Below are 17,086 nucleotides of genomic sequence, written 5' to 3'. Positions count from 1 at the left end.
GATAATAAACATAAGAAAAGATGCTCATCATCCCTAACCACCATGGAAATGCAAATCAAAACCACTCTGAGATATCACCTAACCCCAGTAAGATTAGCCCAGATCACAAAATCTTAAAGTTGCAGATGCTGGCGCAGATGTGGAGAGAGTGGAACATTTTTACACTGTTGGTGGGACTGCAAACTAATACAGCCTCTTTGTAAAGAAATATAGAGAATCCTGAAAGAACTCCAACGAGACCTCCCATTTGACCCCTCAATCCCACTACGAGGCATCTACCCGTTAGAAAAAAAAATTATCATAAGGACATATGCACTAGATTGTTTATTGCAGCTCAATTTATAATCACCGAGATGTGGAAACAACCTAAATGCCCATCAAGTCAGGAACGGATTAAGAAACTGTGGTATGTGTATACCATGGAATACTATTCAGCCATAAAAAGATGGTGCGTTCACATCTTTTGTATTAACCTGGATGGAGTGGAAATGCATTCTTCTCAGTAAAGATCATAAGAATGGAAAAGCAAATATCCAATGTGCTCAATACTAATATGAAGCCAGTAGATGATCTAATTCACACCCACATAGGAGAAAAACTCATTCCAATTTGAGTTGGGGTGTGTGAGAATGAGGGATGGGGGTTTGGGGTGTTCTCATGGAAGGGCACAGGATAGAGGTGTAGGGCACACCACTTGGGTGCAGGACCCAACTATAAGAGGGACTCTACCTAACAAATTCAGATATTGTGACTTGGTTGTTGTACACTCACTGAAAGCAGAAAAACAAGAAACCCATTATTCTAATTTCTGAAATAGTCGAAACTGCTTTGCCATGAAATTAAGGAAAAAATTGGGGGAATCTATAGCTACATACCTCAAAACAACCTTGGTAAACACATTGCATAGAAGACAGTGGCCCCATAAGATAATAATGCCATATTTTTACTATATCTTATCTATGTTTACAAATGTTTAGATATACAAATACCGTTGTAGTGTAACTGCCTAAAGTATTCAGTACAGTGACATGCCATGCGGGTTTGTAATCCAGGAGCCACAGACTGTACCGTGTAGCTGGGTGTCTGGACGGTGTCCCATCTGTGTGTGAGGACACTGTGATGTTTGCACCATCACGAAAGGGCGCCTCCCCTTGGGTTTCTCAGAAATGTATTCCAGCCTTCAGTAACCCATGACTATAATTTAAATAATTTATGGATATTCTTTCAAAAGTACTCAACGCTATTGAAATTTAATTCCCAGTCACTGAGCGGAGGAAATGCTGCATCTGTAATCCCTTGCTACTCCAGGAATTGGCTTCTGTAACTTTAATCATGATTTCATGAAGCTATATTTTAGTGGGAGATGGTGACATGTAGCTTGGTAATCTTGATGGATCAAATAAAAGAACCCATCAGTGAAGAGTTCACTTTGGGGCATAATAAAAACCTTTAGCGTCAAGGAAAGCTTAGTTCACCTCCACTGCGCAGAAGGGATGGATTTGTCCCCCTCTGTCAAGAATTGCTTTCCCAGCTCTTCAAAGGGAAAAAGACTCAAGATATTTGGTTTTTCTCCCCAAATCCTATAGATTCTTCCTATAACCTAGCGGAGCCGGCTTCCTATTCACAAGAGGCCTGACATTGTGAAGAAACACGACACTGGCCGAGTACAAGGAAATAGTAAGAAACCATCTCCCTCCATTAGATTTTTGTTCTCCGTGCTAAGCCTGCAGTTATTTATATACTAAATAAAAAATTATATCTATATAATAAAGTGTACCTACGATAAAGATATAATATACTTATGTAACAATTTTTATTATATTCATGGGAGATAGAATTGTTCCAATTTAAGGGTGTGGCATAGTCATTTCACAACTGTTTCACAAAGAGGAAAGCAAAGGCACTGGTAATTAAAATTTTCTTTTTTTTGCAGTTTTTGGCCAGGGCTGGGTTTGAACCCGCCATTTCCGGCATATGGGGCCGGCGCCCTACCCCTTTGAGCCACAGGCCTGCCCTAATTAAAATTTTCTATTGAGGATTTTTGAAGGTGTTATTGGATTTGCCTTAAAATGCAGTTCACACTGTGTTCTGGGATATCAGAATCTGTTTATCAAATGCTAGAACCACGTTGTACTGTAAAGTACCAGTGCCCACCTTTCCCAATGGCAGAACTTCACTTAGCAGTTTCTCTGTTCCTCATTACACACGGTGACACAGAGGACCACCGCTAAGCAGCAGTCTTTGCAAAATTTTCTGCTCAGCTTTACATCAGGGGAAAAGTAGCTGTTTTAATTTACAGGTCTCACGCTCTTATTTCCTGCAAAAAATTTTTGACCCAAGAGTATTTAAGGAAAAAGAAAACAAACAAAAAAGAACAACGTCAGTTATAATTCAGCAAGCAAAATTTCCTAATGGCAACCTTTAATGGATCACCCTGGACTGTCTTCCCAGCAAATTCATAGAGATTAAATGAACAACTCAGTCAACGAACTGATAAAAAATAAAAACGAATACTTAGCCAGCCCTACCCACCGGCACAGTTCTAAGGGCTCCACGTTCAGATGCAACCTTTAAGTTAACTCTTCCCCACGACCCCGAACAGGAGGAACTACTGTTACCTCCACTGCAGAGGAGAAGGATGAGGCAGTGTGTGTGAGCCCCTGGCTCAAGGAAACATTCTGACTGAGGAGTGACATCAAGCTGAGAATGAAATTTCTGTGGTCGCCCATCTTTTTATATAGGATTCAGCAAAAAGCAAACCAGACTTTAGGAAGAGGCACAGCAAGTTGTAAGTGGAACGCCCGCGCCATCCCCTGCTGTATCCCTGGGGCCCTCGTCATCTGGCTCTCATGTCGCCTTTAACACCAAGAGATTTCTCTTTATAAAACAAACACAAAACACGAGTCATGTCCCGTCTTGGTCTCAAAGCTCTCTAGGGCTTCCTACTGCGGGCACCGGAAAGTCTAAACTCCTTCAACTGCCATTTCAGGAGCCCTACAGTCTAGGCACAACCAACTTCCCTCTACAGTTCTTGTCACAATCTTGATTCCTTTATTTCCCTCTCTCTGGAACGCCTTCCTCCCCAGAGGATGGAAGACACCATCTAGAACCCGGCTTACCCTACGCAGCCCTCCTGGGCTCCCCATGTTACCAACCATAACTCACTCTACATCAGCAAAACCCTCAGAGTTTCTTGAGGGAGGAGCCACATCTAACCTGTTTCCCAGCAAGCACTGAAGGCCGTGTCTGCAATTACAGATGCTCAGGCTGTGCACAGTTACACTGAGAGCACTGACAAATGTTGATTTCATCCCACTGGCAATGCTCCATTTCTCCCTTAATTATCACTTCTGAGTGCCGAGGGGGAGAAAGTCCTCTCCTTGCTCCCTGATTTTCTAGGGAACGAATAATCCATTACTTTGTAACAGTCTTTCCAACAAAGGCATTGCTCACTAAAATGCCTCTGTATTTTTTCTTTTTTATAAAGCTATTGCCCAAGTGACTTATGAGCTGAAAATCTTAAATGAAACTTGAGATGGACCTTCGGAAGACTTCCAATTTCTTGAAAACTCAGCTGCCAAGCAAGACCGAAAGTCAAGTCCCCCGGAACTGTGAAAGGCCCTCATTAACCAACCTGTGGGACTAAGTCTCACACTTCCCCTGCTTTCTGAGGTATTCTCTAACACCTTCAGATGTGTTAGAGACTCTCCATATTTGTGGCATTAGTCCCCCTGGGTTTTCTTGGTGACTGTCACAGATTTTCAGCAAATCAAAAGGTATCAGGACATGTGATAGAGTTAACACTGCCGGAGGTAAGTCAGAACCTCGCCACAATGAATTCCTCACTCAGCCCACCGAGGGTGCAAGGTACAATCACAAAAAAAGCTGCAAACATTCTCTTAGCTGACAGTTTTCCTCTGTAAGCAGCTCTGGTGCTGGCTGGGTGCTGCCAGATACAAGTTGTATTTTATCCTTATTTACTGCCAGGACCATTTTCAAAATTCTTTTATTTATAAAAGTTTATTGCTTTTCCCCTAAGCCCTGAAGCCATGCTTTATGACCACGTTGCATTGAAGCTTATCTCCTGGAGCTCAAGATAAATTTATTACTATATTAGCTGTTGTTTTGTTTTCTTTTTGGCCACTGAAGGGGGAAATGTATAAACATTTAAACTTAGTGACTTGTGAAAGTGAAAATGTATAAATGAGAAGCTAAAATCAGAGAAAGGAGAAAAGACCGCATCGTACCACAAAATGAAAGGTCTGTGTCTCCTTGTTCTGCACATTTTTTATTCGGGGCTGAAAGGAGAGGAGCAAGGACATTCTGAGGTGAAGGCAATTTGGGGAGGCAGGCAGGGGGAAGGGGCCAGGCCAGGGTTCAGGCAGCGGGCGGGTTGGGGAGGGAGCCACGGGAAAGTGGGATTTGCTTGCAGGAGGACCCCCTGCCCCCAGTCTGCGCCCTGCGTTAGTTCTGGGCGACCATCCAGCTCTGCTCTCCCTTGCCCACCGCACTGCACAGGGCCAAAACTTTCACAGGCAGCCCTTAGTCCCTGAGCCTCCCACCAGGCATTCTTGCCTTGCCAACTCACAGTTCAGGCCACACCCAATGCCGCTTCTTAGTAACACAGGAAAAAGCCACCTCACCACGAGGGCAGGCTCTACCCCAGGACCTTGTTCCTCTCCATTTTCACCCATGCCTGGAGGACTCCATTTCTCCCAGACACTACTCCAGACCTTTTCTTCTCTCCTTGGAATTCTAGATTTGGCCCCTGTCACTTCAGCAAATGTGAACCTGCTAGAATGCCCTCAGCCTTCCTTTCCCGAATCACCTCTAACTCTTGAGCTGGGGAACAACAGTCTGTTCCCACCTCTGTTCTTCTCATTTCTCTTCCTATCTTCATTTTCCCCATTGGCATTATTTTCCTTTTTTTGAGACAGTCTCACTTTGTTGCCCTTGGTAGAGTGCCGTGGCATCACAGCTCACAACAACCTCAGATTCTTGGGCTTAAGTGATTCCCCTGCCTCAGCCTCCCGAGTAGCTGGGACTACAGGCACCCGCCACAATGCCGGCTAGTTTTTAGAGACGAGGTCTCACTCTGGCTCAGGCTGGTCTCAGTCTCCTGAGCTCAATCACCCACCTCAGCCTCCCAGAGTGCTAGGATTACAGGCCTAAGCCACCTCCTGCCCACTGGCACTATCTTCCCTTTTCTTTTATGCCCACATGCAAGGTTGCAATTTTCCTTTTTTTTTTTGGTTTTTGGCCGGGGCTAGGTTTGAACCTGCCACCTTTGGCATATGGGACCGAAGCCCTACTCCTTGAGCCACAGGCGCCGCCCGGTTGCAATTTTCTTATTCCAAAAATAATGAACAAATATACCAAGAATGTTCCCTTGACCCTCCTGTTCCTGAGTGCTCTAGATGGATACTTTTATCTTTTGGATTCTTCAAATATTTCATTGACAGCACACCTACACAGTGTAGCATGATGTAGAATACCTTACCTACTTACAGCTCCATCTTTCCTTTGGAACTTAGGCCCTGGATGAAGAGGTAATAAGAGAATAACCAAATTATCAATGATTGGAGAATACCTTGGGGGATGTGGAAATGGTATTCTCACTTGATCATTTTGAGGACTGTTTTCTCCTGCCTATAAAACTCCTGTGTAATCTTGGAAACTATGAATTATAATAAAGAAAATGTCCATATGATTATCTCATTATAGAGGAAATAGAGAACAAAAAGGCATCCATGATCCAACATCTACTTCTCCCTCAAATAATACAAATTGCCTAATGAATTTAATAAAATGTGCACTTAGACTAGCTATTTAGCAATCGAGCCAAGTTGTATAGCAGCTGGACGAGGAGAAATAAATACCATTGATTTGGTTTATAAAAAACATGCTTGGAAAAGAAAAAAGAAAATGAAAAAAGAAACATGCTTGGCAAATAATGAGGTCAAGTAGAATTCCTCACGTTGAATCTTCAGGGTACAGTCTGGCAAAACAGATACCAGGTTCATAGAACACTCTCTAATAAAAGACAATAAAACAAGACAATAACAAGCTTTATGCAATCAGAGACTAGCAGCTTTGTGGTAATAATCTTCATTATTTTTACATGACCTACAGTGGGGAAATCCTTGATAAGAATCAAAGAGGACGCCCCGGACAGAACCTGAAAGTTCTGATTTGTTTGGTAAGTATCAGAGCATGCAAGTTATCATTTTCATTTTGGCAAAAGTCTGCTTGGAACAGCCTAAAGAACCCACAGGCCAGCTGTGCAAAGAACACGTTAAGCCACCTAAGAACTGTATTTTTGATGACCCCCAAATGTAACTGCTGCAGAAAGCACCTGCATGAAAATGGCCTGTTTGGGTTTCTAGCCTTTTTTTGTTTTTATGCCGATTCCTTTCAGAGGTATACAGGAAGGACAGTATTACTTAGCAACAAATCCAAGGAACACACTGGCAGAGAATGTGGGGATATCCCCCAGGAAGGGAAAAGACTCTAGCATTGGACTAGAACACTCATTAGCCAAGGGTTCAAACAGTAGAGATGAGGTGAAGATAATGGATGAACAGTCCGCCTTCTAACACAGAGCGGGAGGGCAGCAGCTCTCACACTTTCCTCTGAGGCTGCAGATGCTTATTTGTAGTGACAGTAAATAACATGTGATCTCTTATAACCCAGAGGGCATCAATCTGCCAGGCTGACCTAAAACCAAACGTTAAAGGAGAAAAGTCTTCTTGTACTTATTTATTCAGAGCATATTTTGGTGTTTGGGTCCAAATACAAACATGTTCCTGGCATTTATACTTATTTTGAGGAATCTGTTAAATGTGGGCAGGTGGAATAATAAACTTAAGGTACCAGGAGGAATCTATTCCCCAGAAAGAATTAAATAATGTATCAACATTCTGAATTACACTTGGACTTTCAGAAACGATATTTAACAAGGTGTTTCAGGTATGGGGTGAATGTTTCTGTTTCTCCATTCACAACCCCCAAACTCCTGTTGAAATTTCAGCCCCTGATGTGATAGCAATAGGAGGTGGGGTCTTTGGGAGGTGATTAGGTCATGAGTGTAAAGACCCCATAAATAGGATTAGTGCCCTTATAAAAGAGAATCCAGGGGTGCGGTGGCTCATACCTGTAATCCTGGCACTCTGGGAGGCCAAGGCAGGAACATGGCTTGGGCTCAAGAGTCTGAGACCATCCTGAGCAAGAGTGAGATCCTGTCTCTACTAAAAATAGAAAAATCAGCTGGGCATGGGGGTAGGTACCTGTAGTCCCAGCTACTTGGGAGGGTGAGGCAAGAGGATGGCTTGAACACAGGAGTTTGAGGTTGTTCTGAGCTATGATGCCACGGCACTCTACCCAGGGCGACAGAGTGAGACTCTGTCTCCAAAAAAAAAAAAAAAATAGATTCTGGAAAGCTCCTTCCCCTTCCATCATGTGAGGCCACAACAAGAAGATACTGTCTAGAAACCAGGAAGCAGGTCCCCAACAGATGCCAGATCTGCTGGCACCTTCGTCTTGAACTCACCAGCATCCAGAACTACAGCGAGCAACACGTTGGGTGTTTAAGCCACATGGTTTCTGGTATTATTGTTAAAGCAGCCTTCACGAGTTTGCCCCCAGCTGAGAGATGAGCATATATTCAGGACTAACTTTTGGAAGTTTCCCTAGTGAAATGCAAAATTAATGAGAAATACTTTCAACCTCTCTAACTTAAGACACCAACAGCTCCAAAATCCTTTTCGAGCAGGTAGCCACATAGGCTGAGAGTTCCACACCAGTTATATCACACTTTCTATGAAAAAGAATCTTGCTGGTAAGCTCATTTCATAGTCTATCAATAAACTCTTCATCCCCCAATCTACCTCCTCATTATTTTATTTATCTTTTTTTTTTTTATTTGGCTAACTCTAGATGGCAACAGTGTCGCATGGGAAAGGCTTGAGCTCTACCGTGTACTGGTTATCTTTGCTCAGACAGGTCACCTAAGATCTGCACGCAGTCAAACACTGCACATTAGTATGATCCAGGTGCGGTAGGGTATTAACTGGGATAATTTTAAGTTTTCTTATGAAATCTCCCCATAGCAATTTTATTTTGATCTAGCTTTTGACTGCTAACATCCAACTCTATTAGCTACGTCTATGACATAAAAATATCTGAAAACTTGCCTCCTCAATTCTAGGAACGATAGCATTAGCTCATCTCTTTTGACACATGGCGCTGGTACATGGCAGGAAGGCAAATACATAACTAATAACTGCTTTTCTTTCTTCGCCTTTTTATTTTTTTGAGAGAGAGACATACTCTGTTGCCCTGGGTAGAGTACTGTGGTGTCATCGCAGCTCACAGTAACCTCCAACTCCTGGGCTAAGTGATCCTCCTGCCTCAGCCTCCCAAGTAGCTGGGACTACAGGTGTGCGTCATTATGCCTGGCTAGTTTTTCTATTTTTAGTAGAGACGGGGTCCTTGCTCTTGCTCAGGCTGGTTTTGAACTCCTGAGTTAAGTGATCCTCCTGCTCCAGACTCTCAGAGTGACAGACGTGAGCCACCTCGCCTGGCCCACTCCTGTTTTTCTTTATCTTTTAATTTCTGCTTTCTATCCAATATAACTTTTAAACTGAAAATAATTCGAAGGTTACAAACTGATGTGGCATTTCTCTGTTACTATCTGTATATTTTTTGTATGGATGACCACGCCAACAGATATATTTGGTTTAAAAGAGTTAATTATAAACAAAACACACAGGGCTTATTTTGCTGATATGTTATTCAGGCAAAATATCAGGTTAATTTTAAAGTACAGATTATTTTTAAATTAGATAAATGTTTGCTGGGGGGAAAATCCTCCTTACTTTAGTTTGTTAAAGATGCACCTTAAAGTTAATTTAAAATGTCAAATAAAGCTGGGCGCAGGGGCTTATGTCTGCTATCCTAGCTCTCTGGGAGACCAAGGTGGGTAGATTGCTTGAGCTCAGGAGTTGGAGACCAGCCTGAGCAAGAGTGAGACCCCCGTCTCTACAAAAAATAGCCAAGCATTGTGGTGGGCACCTATAGTTCCAGCTACTTAGGAGGCTGAGGCAAAAAAAATCACTTGAGCTCAAGAGTTTGAGGCTGTTGGCTAGGCTCGGCCTGTAATTTTAGGCCTGAGTGGGTGGATTGCTTGAGCTCAGGAGTTCAAGACTAGCCTGAGCAAAGCAAGACCTCTTTCTCTATTAAAAATAGAAAAATCAGCCAAATGTAGTGATGCATGCCTAAAGTCCCAGCTACTCGGGAGGCTGAGGCAAGCCTTGCTCGAGCCCAAGAATTTGAGGTTGCTGTGAGCTATGATGACATAGCACTCTATGCAAGGGGACAGAGTGAGACTGTCTCCCCAAGAGGGAAAAAGAAAGTCAAATAAGAGGAGATATACATACATACATATTCTTCTAAGAGGATGTATACACACACACACACACACACACACGTGTATATGTACACACACATATATATATGAATCTTAAACTAACACATATTTTATGAGCTGTTTTGGTGGTTTTTGGCCCCACCTCATCGTCATTTAAGACATGAGGTATTTACAAATTTATGGTCAAATAATGTTTCATTCCTTCTCTACTTTTATACTCTTCAAGTGTTTATACTTTAAAATCACAAAGTAACAGAACATTCCAAGAACATTCTTAATTCTACATTATGGCCATATCAAGTATGGACAATGTTAGCACCTTCTTCAAGAGTGAGTTATGACTCCCATAATAACATGTGGATAAACTACGGGGCATTACTTATTTTCCTACAATGTGTTATTGATTCAGGGAGCACTGGACATTCCACATGCTCCTACGCAACACATGTATCAACTGCTCCTCCAGCTCCTGTAGGCAGCATACACGCCTTAGAGTAGTGAGAGGCATTTAGATACAACTGGCCCATTTAGTATTCATCCCAGTCAGGATCAGAAGCTCTCCTTGACATAGTATTTTTAAAGGGATGGCTGTTTATAAAATTTTTTTTGCATTATAAAATTAAAATGTATTTTTAAAAATTTTATTTATTTGATGTAGTTTTTTTTGTTTTTATCAAAACATGCTGGTGTTTCTAAATTGCTGGCCTATATTAGCATGTGACATTTAAAAACATATGCGTATAGGACCAAACCCATATAAAGCAATTTTTCCAAAATGGGTGAGGGCAGACAGAAGGTGAAGTCATTAGAAACACATGGTCAAAGGGGTCCTCCAAAACAGCTTAGTGGAAGGCAGCCAAACAAATGCATTTAATCAATATATATTGCTAAAGATAATGGAGAAAGGGAGAGAGACCAAAAAAAAAGAATTCCTTGGTATGCTGATACACAGGCACGGGTTTTCCAGGGTGCGGTCAGATATAAAACAGTGTAATTGAGGAAATGGTCCCATCTTGCAGAAGGGTCATGCCATCTGCAAAAGGTCAAGGGTCACAAAATGGAAGCAGGTAAGAAGAGGAAGTTGCAGCCCTTGGTAAATTGCTCTTGGCCCTTCCACAGAGGTTTGGGATTTGGGATTATGATAGCTTCCATCAGGCAAATAACTCCTTACGAGGCATCTAGTCTCACTTAGGATGCCGAGGAGAGAGAGGCAGTGGAGCGGCGAGTGCAGCCTGGGTCTCGGCCCTGGGGTAGAGGCGAGGAGCAGAGAAAGACAAACCCCAGGAAAGGAAGGAAGGGAGAGGTAGGGGATACAATTATATAATTTACATAGTTCTGTGGATGAAGGCTTTTATCAAAGCCCTCCTGGTAATTATTTTAAACCACCACTGAAAGCCTCCTAAACACTTATTTTAAGCTTGGTATTAAATATTCTCTAGTGGCTGCAGGGATTGAAATGCAGAAGGAAGCAGCCCAGGAGAAACCGCGCCGGCCGGCCGACAGCCAGTCTCTCGGACTAGCTTCAGATCTGCCAGGAAGGGGCTGAATACACAACTGGTTTTCTGAACATAAGCAAATTACAGATCCATGGTTTAGAGAAGGTGACAACTGGGGCCTGTAAGAAACCCTCACCCAGAACCATAGAAAAAACTAGTGCTGGGCCTGTTTCCTTAACAATTTAAATGAATTAAGCAGGGATGCAGAGGAGTCCTCGGCTGTATTTTCTCACTGCAAACCCCAAATGCATACCATTTTCGTTACATTTTATACATTCCAACAATATCTTATGTTCAGCGGTTGTATTAGTAAAACTACATAGAAGATCTTTCCTGGATTCCATTACCATGAGATGCCTAAACACTGCCATTTTCCAAAAGGACAGCCCTCTTTCAGCTGCTCTGTGGTCCTGGTGGTGAGTGGGAAGGATGGAAGGAGATATGAAGAGGAGGTTAATAGGGAAGCGAGTTAGCCAGATGCCACTGGAGAAGGTAGGGCTGTTTATAAAATAACACCAAGCAAACATAAAAACAGCTTGGGACTTCAAGCAATGAAAGTGTACATTAAGGATCCTGCGCTCACTAGCCAAGCAAACTCAAAGACTATCTGTAACTGAGACAAACGCCGTCAGCCTCCCAGAGCACAGATCTGTGTACACAGACACACCCAGCACAGAACAGGTTTCCTACAGACGGTCATTGTCCTGGCTGTGCTGACTCAACAAAGAGCCTGGGTGGCAGAGACACAAAGAAAGCTCAAGGCCTGGCTCCCTCCCTCAGAAATGTCAACAATTTTGTGGGGATAATGGCAAAGGAAGTCTCTTTTCCTTCGAAAGTATTTATCAGTAATTCTAGGTCTCAGGGAGCTCAGGGAGTGCAGACATTTGGCCAAAAATGAGGTAAAGAATATTCAGGCTTGGGAAGAGGAAGAATTTCTTGAAACAGAAACCCTATGTATTTGTGATCAACTTTACTTGGGTTTGTGCACACGAGCCAAGCTTGCTGAAAAAGGGGTGGTGGTGGTGGCACATTTAATTTTCTGAGACCAAACAATGGTTTTGACGGAACTATTTCAACCGCATGCTTTGACTTGCAGCAGATGCTGTCTCAGATCAGGGGACAGGAGAACAGATTATTTTCTCATGTTATTTTCATTTTTTGGTAATGTTTCCATATTTTACTAACCCATTTCTTTCAAATCTAACGAAATTGGCTTTCTTCACTGAGAGCTAATTGGAGAGAGCATAAGCAAATTACAGATCCATGGTTTAGAGAAGGTGACAACCGGGGCCTGTTAGAGAAGGTGACAATATTGCCAGGCAGTATTTGAACAATCTTTCTACAAGGGAATTTTAAGAAAAAGTATCTTTGCTCCTGATAGGGGTAACTGAACACCTTCCACATTAAACCAAGATGTTAAGGTTCAAGCTTTAAGGCCAGTGCAGCTCTGGTAACAGTAAAGGAAAATTCACAGACGTGAGGCCCAGCATTCACAATGGAGGGAAACCTAATGTGGTTTAAAACTTGTCTAAACTACTTTCAAAGCAATACAAAATATATTGTATTAGACTCAGGGGACATATCGAAATAAAACCTGAAGTAGCCCAAATTCTCTTTTTCCGCCTTCTTTTCTGGAGTCAAGTCAACAACTTGCTTACTCTGGATTTGTTTCAGAAGCCCTTCAACAGTGGCTGGTTCCCAAAACAGTGAGGTTTGTCTGCATAATATGTATAAGTTAAGCTTAAAAGAATACACATGATAACATCAGCCTTTATGTCCTGAACGTCCTATAAGTTACAGTCGAAACTTACATGGTGTTAGAATGTCAAATTAAACTAGAAAAAAATCAGCAATTCCACAAAGGGGTTTCTTTTACCACTGTGTTGAAAAATATATATCCTAATGCTTGTTAACTGAATATCTAATGTGGTTAACAATTCATTTTCTGTAAAATATGTAAGCGAAGGGAAAGAGTGCTACCCTTAATCAAACCTAGGGCTGGTTTGAGGTCAGACTCTTAAGTAGAGAAAGTTAAGTTGATTTAAGAGCAGGGCAGCTTTTCAAAGTCATTTCTTATATAGCAGCTAGAGAACTCTCCTCCTGCAGAAATAATGCTAAATAAAAGAAATAATAATCACGACAATCATAAGATCTAGCATTGTTTCCAAAGATTTGACAGGCCCCTGTATCAGAGGGATATTTTCATTCTTCTTGTTTTACAAATGTGGCAGCTGAGAGAGCAAGAAAAACTCATTTGCTTCTTAGGCTCTGGAATCAAGTGACATGTATATGGCTGGGCATTGTCGGGGGCGCCTGTATTCCCAGCTACTCAGGAGGCTGAGGCAGGAGAATCACCTGCGCCCAAGAATTTGAGGGTGCTTTGAGCTGTGATGACGGCAGGGCACTCTCCCCAGGGTGATAGAGTTAGACTCTGTCTCAAAACAATAAGAAACCCCGACATATATACATACACACACGTATATGCATGCACACTGTAGTGCTGCTGAGCTATCCATGTTTGATCGAGTTACCTTTCTAGATTCCTTATCTGCAAAATGGGTACAATAACAGCTGCCTGCTAATATTTTCAGGTGTGTAAACGATTGTTGTCTAAGAGCAGTGCCCAGAATCTCGCAGAGGCAGCGGAGAGCCCTTCTCACAGAAAATCAGAAAGTTGCATTCTCCTGCGGGATTCACGCCCTCCGGATCGGGCTGAGAGTGAACGTCCACAACAGAGACCACCTACAGACCTGCGCTCAGATGGTCACAAGGAGAGGGGGTTGGGCCTCTCGGGACTTAGACCTGGGGACACTGGAAGCCTTTACCTTTGAAGGTAGGAAATTTATTTCTCCAAGCATCATGCCTGTTGATTCCATAAAGGTACAGTGATTACTTTCTCTCCCTGCTCTTGTTTGTTTTCGAAGCCAGGGAGTAGGAAATGGGAAGAGAAACAGTTAAGAACGGATTTCAGATGTAGCTCTACGTCCAGGAAGACGGATGTGGGATGTTTTGGGAGCATTAGTGTGGAGTTAGGGAAGAAGTACAAAACCTCCTTCCAATCACATGAAGAGGTGCTAGAAGGAGAAACCAGGGTTGAGGGTGTACTAAGAGAGATTCGAGAGAGAGAGTTTTGTCACTGATAAGGCCTCTGTTAAGTCCCACAATTACTGGCTCAGGAAATTATGGTCCCTCCCACATACTCTGGATTTACATGAAATGGTGAAATACTGAGCTACCCTGGTAAAAAGAGTCTTCAAAATTTTTCTGCCATGAAGAAATTTTAGACCAAACCAATTAAAAAAAAAAATATATATATACTTTTAACAAACACTGCTGTTTTATTTTCTTATAGTCTTTCAGTGAATTTCTCATGTTAAACAGTTTTTCTACACGTCATATAAAAGGACTTTTAAAAAAGGAGATCTCGTTATGTTGCTCAAGGGATCCTCTTGCTCAGCCTCCTGAGTAGCTGGGACTACAGGTGTGCACCCAGTGTCTGACTGGAAAAAATAATACAGTCAGTGGGTGCAGTGGCTCACGCTTGTAATCCCAGCACTGAAAGGCCAAGGTGGGTGAACTGCCTGAGCTCAGGAGTTCCAGACCAGCCTAAGCAAGAGAAAGACCCTGTTCCTACTAAAAATAGAAAAACATAAGCTAGGCGTCATGGCAGGTGCCTACAGTCCCAGCTACTTGGGAGGCTGAGGCAAGAGGATCGCTTCAGTCTACGAGTTTGAGGTTGCTATGAGCAATGATACCACAGCACTCTACTCAGGGTGTCAGAGTGGAACTCTGTCTAAAAAAAAAAAGAAAAAGAAAGAAAAGAAAAGAGAAGAAAAAAATACAGTAGAACCTCCATAGCTGACCACCTCCTTAAGCTGATCTAAGACTGGACACGCACCATATGTACGTATCAGTACAGTAGGCCTAGTGCCTTACGTTGACCACCCCTGTAGGTTGACCAGTTTGTTACAGAATCTTAAGTGATCAACGTACAGAGGTTCTACTGTATTTTAAGTCACCCGAAAGTATTTCCAGAGAGTCACGGAGTTGGTATGCTATGAGAGATGTGAACGATATAATCACACTTCTTAATATCACCTAACTGTAATCCTTCCAGAACTGTTTTAGTGCATTTTGAAAGACATTATTTAGAAACCAGGAGCGAAAGGTAGGTCATAGCATGAGATTCGCTAGTTCTTAGCTCACATTTTAATGTTTCCAGTTTGAACAAACTGAACAAACTACTTTACAACAAACTAAAAGATACAAAGAGAAGGAAAACGGATGCCTGGTATGTAGATGATTAAGTAGAAGGGGTTTCTGAGACGTCTGTGGGATGTTTTGGGGGCGCTGATGTAGAGTTAGGGAAGAAGTACAAAACATCCTCCAAGCCAGTGTTTTGAAATTCTTGCCTTACAGATGCTTAAGGAAATGTCTCATATCAAGAGCATAGTCAGAACTCCTAATAAAGTGGCTCAAAGCAGTATAATAAAAAAAAGTGACTTATTTAAATTATCTATTTATTACAAATACTTAATAGGGTTTGATAAACTTTTAGATAGTTATTCTTTTTTCTTTTTTTTGAGACAGGATCTTGTCTTGCACTGTTGCCTGGGTTAGAGTACAGTGGTGTGATCATAGCTCACTGCAACCCTTAATACCTGGGCTCCAGTGATCCTTTCCTCTCTCTCCCCCAAGTAACTGGGATTATAGGTAATTTAAAATTAGCCATGCCTGGCTAATTTTTAATTTTTTTGTAGAGATGAGGTCTCACTAAGTTGCCCAGGCTAGTCTTGAACCTCTGGCCTTAAGTCATCCTTGCACCTCCGCCTCCCAGAGTAGTAAGGATCACAGGTGTGAGCCACTGCACCTTGCCGGGTGATTCTTAATGACACTTATACATGAATCTCTTATTTTCTAAGTAAAAATAAAATGTGATCAAGCTTTCTGTCTAAGAAACTCTTTGGTTGACCTTGACAATATTTTATAAGAGCCTGGAGCAGTGGTTCTCAACCTGTGGGTTGTGACCCACAGGAACTGTATTAAAGGGTCACGGCATTAGGAAGGTTGAGAACCAATGGCCTAGCGTGTAACTGGGTAAGAAAATCCTGCTTTGGACATCTTGGCAGGGGGTGTTGCTCCTGCTAAGAAAGCAGTTGGGGCCAGGTGTGGTGGCTATGCCTGTAATCCTAGCTCTCTGGGAGGTGGAGGCAGGAGGACTGCTTGAGTTCAGAAGTTTGAGACCAGCCTAAGTAAGAGAGAGACTCGTCTCCACAAAAAAATAAAAAAAATTAGCCGGACGTGGTGGAGGGCACCTGTAGCCCCCAACTCCACTGGAGGCTGAGGCAGAAGACTCACCTGAGCTCAGGAGTTTGAGGTTGCAGTGAGCTACGAAAATGCCACTGCACGCTAGCCAGGGCAACAGAGTTAGATTTTGTCTCAAAACAAAACAGCACAAAAAACAAACAAACAACAACAAAAAAACCCAATCAAAATAATCCTCCTCCCCAATAAAACCAACCCTCTACCTCCCCAGACCAAGGAAACTTGAAAGGAGTTGGGGACAGAGAAGGCAGAAAAACCTGTCAGGCTTCCACATTAGGTCTGTGGGGCAAGGTGTCCAATCTGTTCCTAAATATTTTCAACTGTAGATTGGTTTTATGCATTTGTTTAAAGATTTTAAACAATGCTGAGAGTTATTCTTTTTAAAAGAAGGATAATCATACTGAAACCCAACAACAGAAAATCAGAAAGCCCAATGGTGCATCTTTTGTGATGATCTAGATTATGGGAAAACAAAGATTGCCATTACCATGATCACCAGGGCAAAGGATATTCTTTTTGACATTTTGAGAGCATCAAAGAGGATAATTTACAAATGTTCAAAATAAGAATACTACTTTAAGAGCATTTGAACAGAAAAGCGTTCAGTCTGTACCACTTATATGAAAGAGAACCACAGTCATAACCTGCTAAATATTAAAAATATTTAATATTTTAATCTTAAAAGATAGAGAATATATTTTTCATAAAAATGATCATTATGCAAAATAATTTATAAGCTATTGAAGTTCTCTTCTTGCTACACAATTTCATAGCATCTCCTTTTTACATCTATCCTGCACAGTGCTCCTCATACCAGTCCTACACCAAAGGTAACACT

General features: G+C 42.1%; 1 protein-coding gene across 7 annotated transcripts in view; it reads right to left on the bottom strand.

Moving 5' to 3' along the window:
• ATP8A1 (ATPase phospholipid transporting 8A1) overlaps positions 1–17,086 on the bottom strand; it is a 274,837-nt gene that overhangs the window by 82,767 nt on the left and 174,984 nt on the right. The gene's annotated exons all lie outside the window — the stretch shown is intronic.

The sequence above is a fragment of the Nycticebus coucang genome, chromosome 23 (genome assembly GCF_027406575.1).
Source record: "Nycticebus coucang isolate mNycCou1 chromosome 23, mNycCou1.pri, whole genome shotgun sequence".
NCBI classification, from domain to species: Eukaryota; Metazoa; Chordata; class Mammalia; order Primates; family Lorisidae; genus Nycticebus; species Nycticebus coucang.
This window is presented reverse-complemented; position numbering and strand designations above follow the sequence as displayed.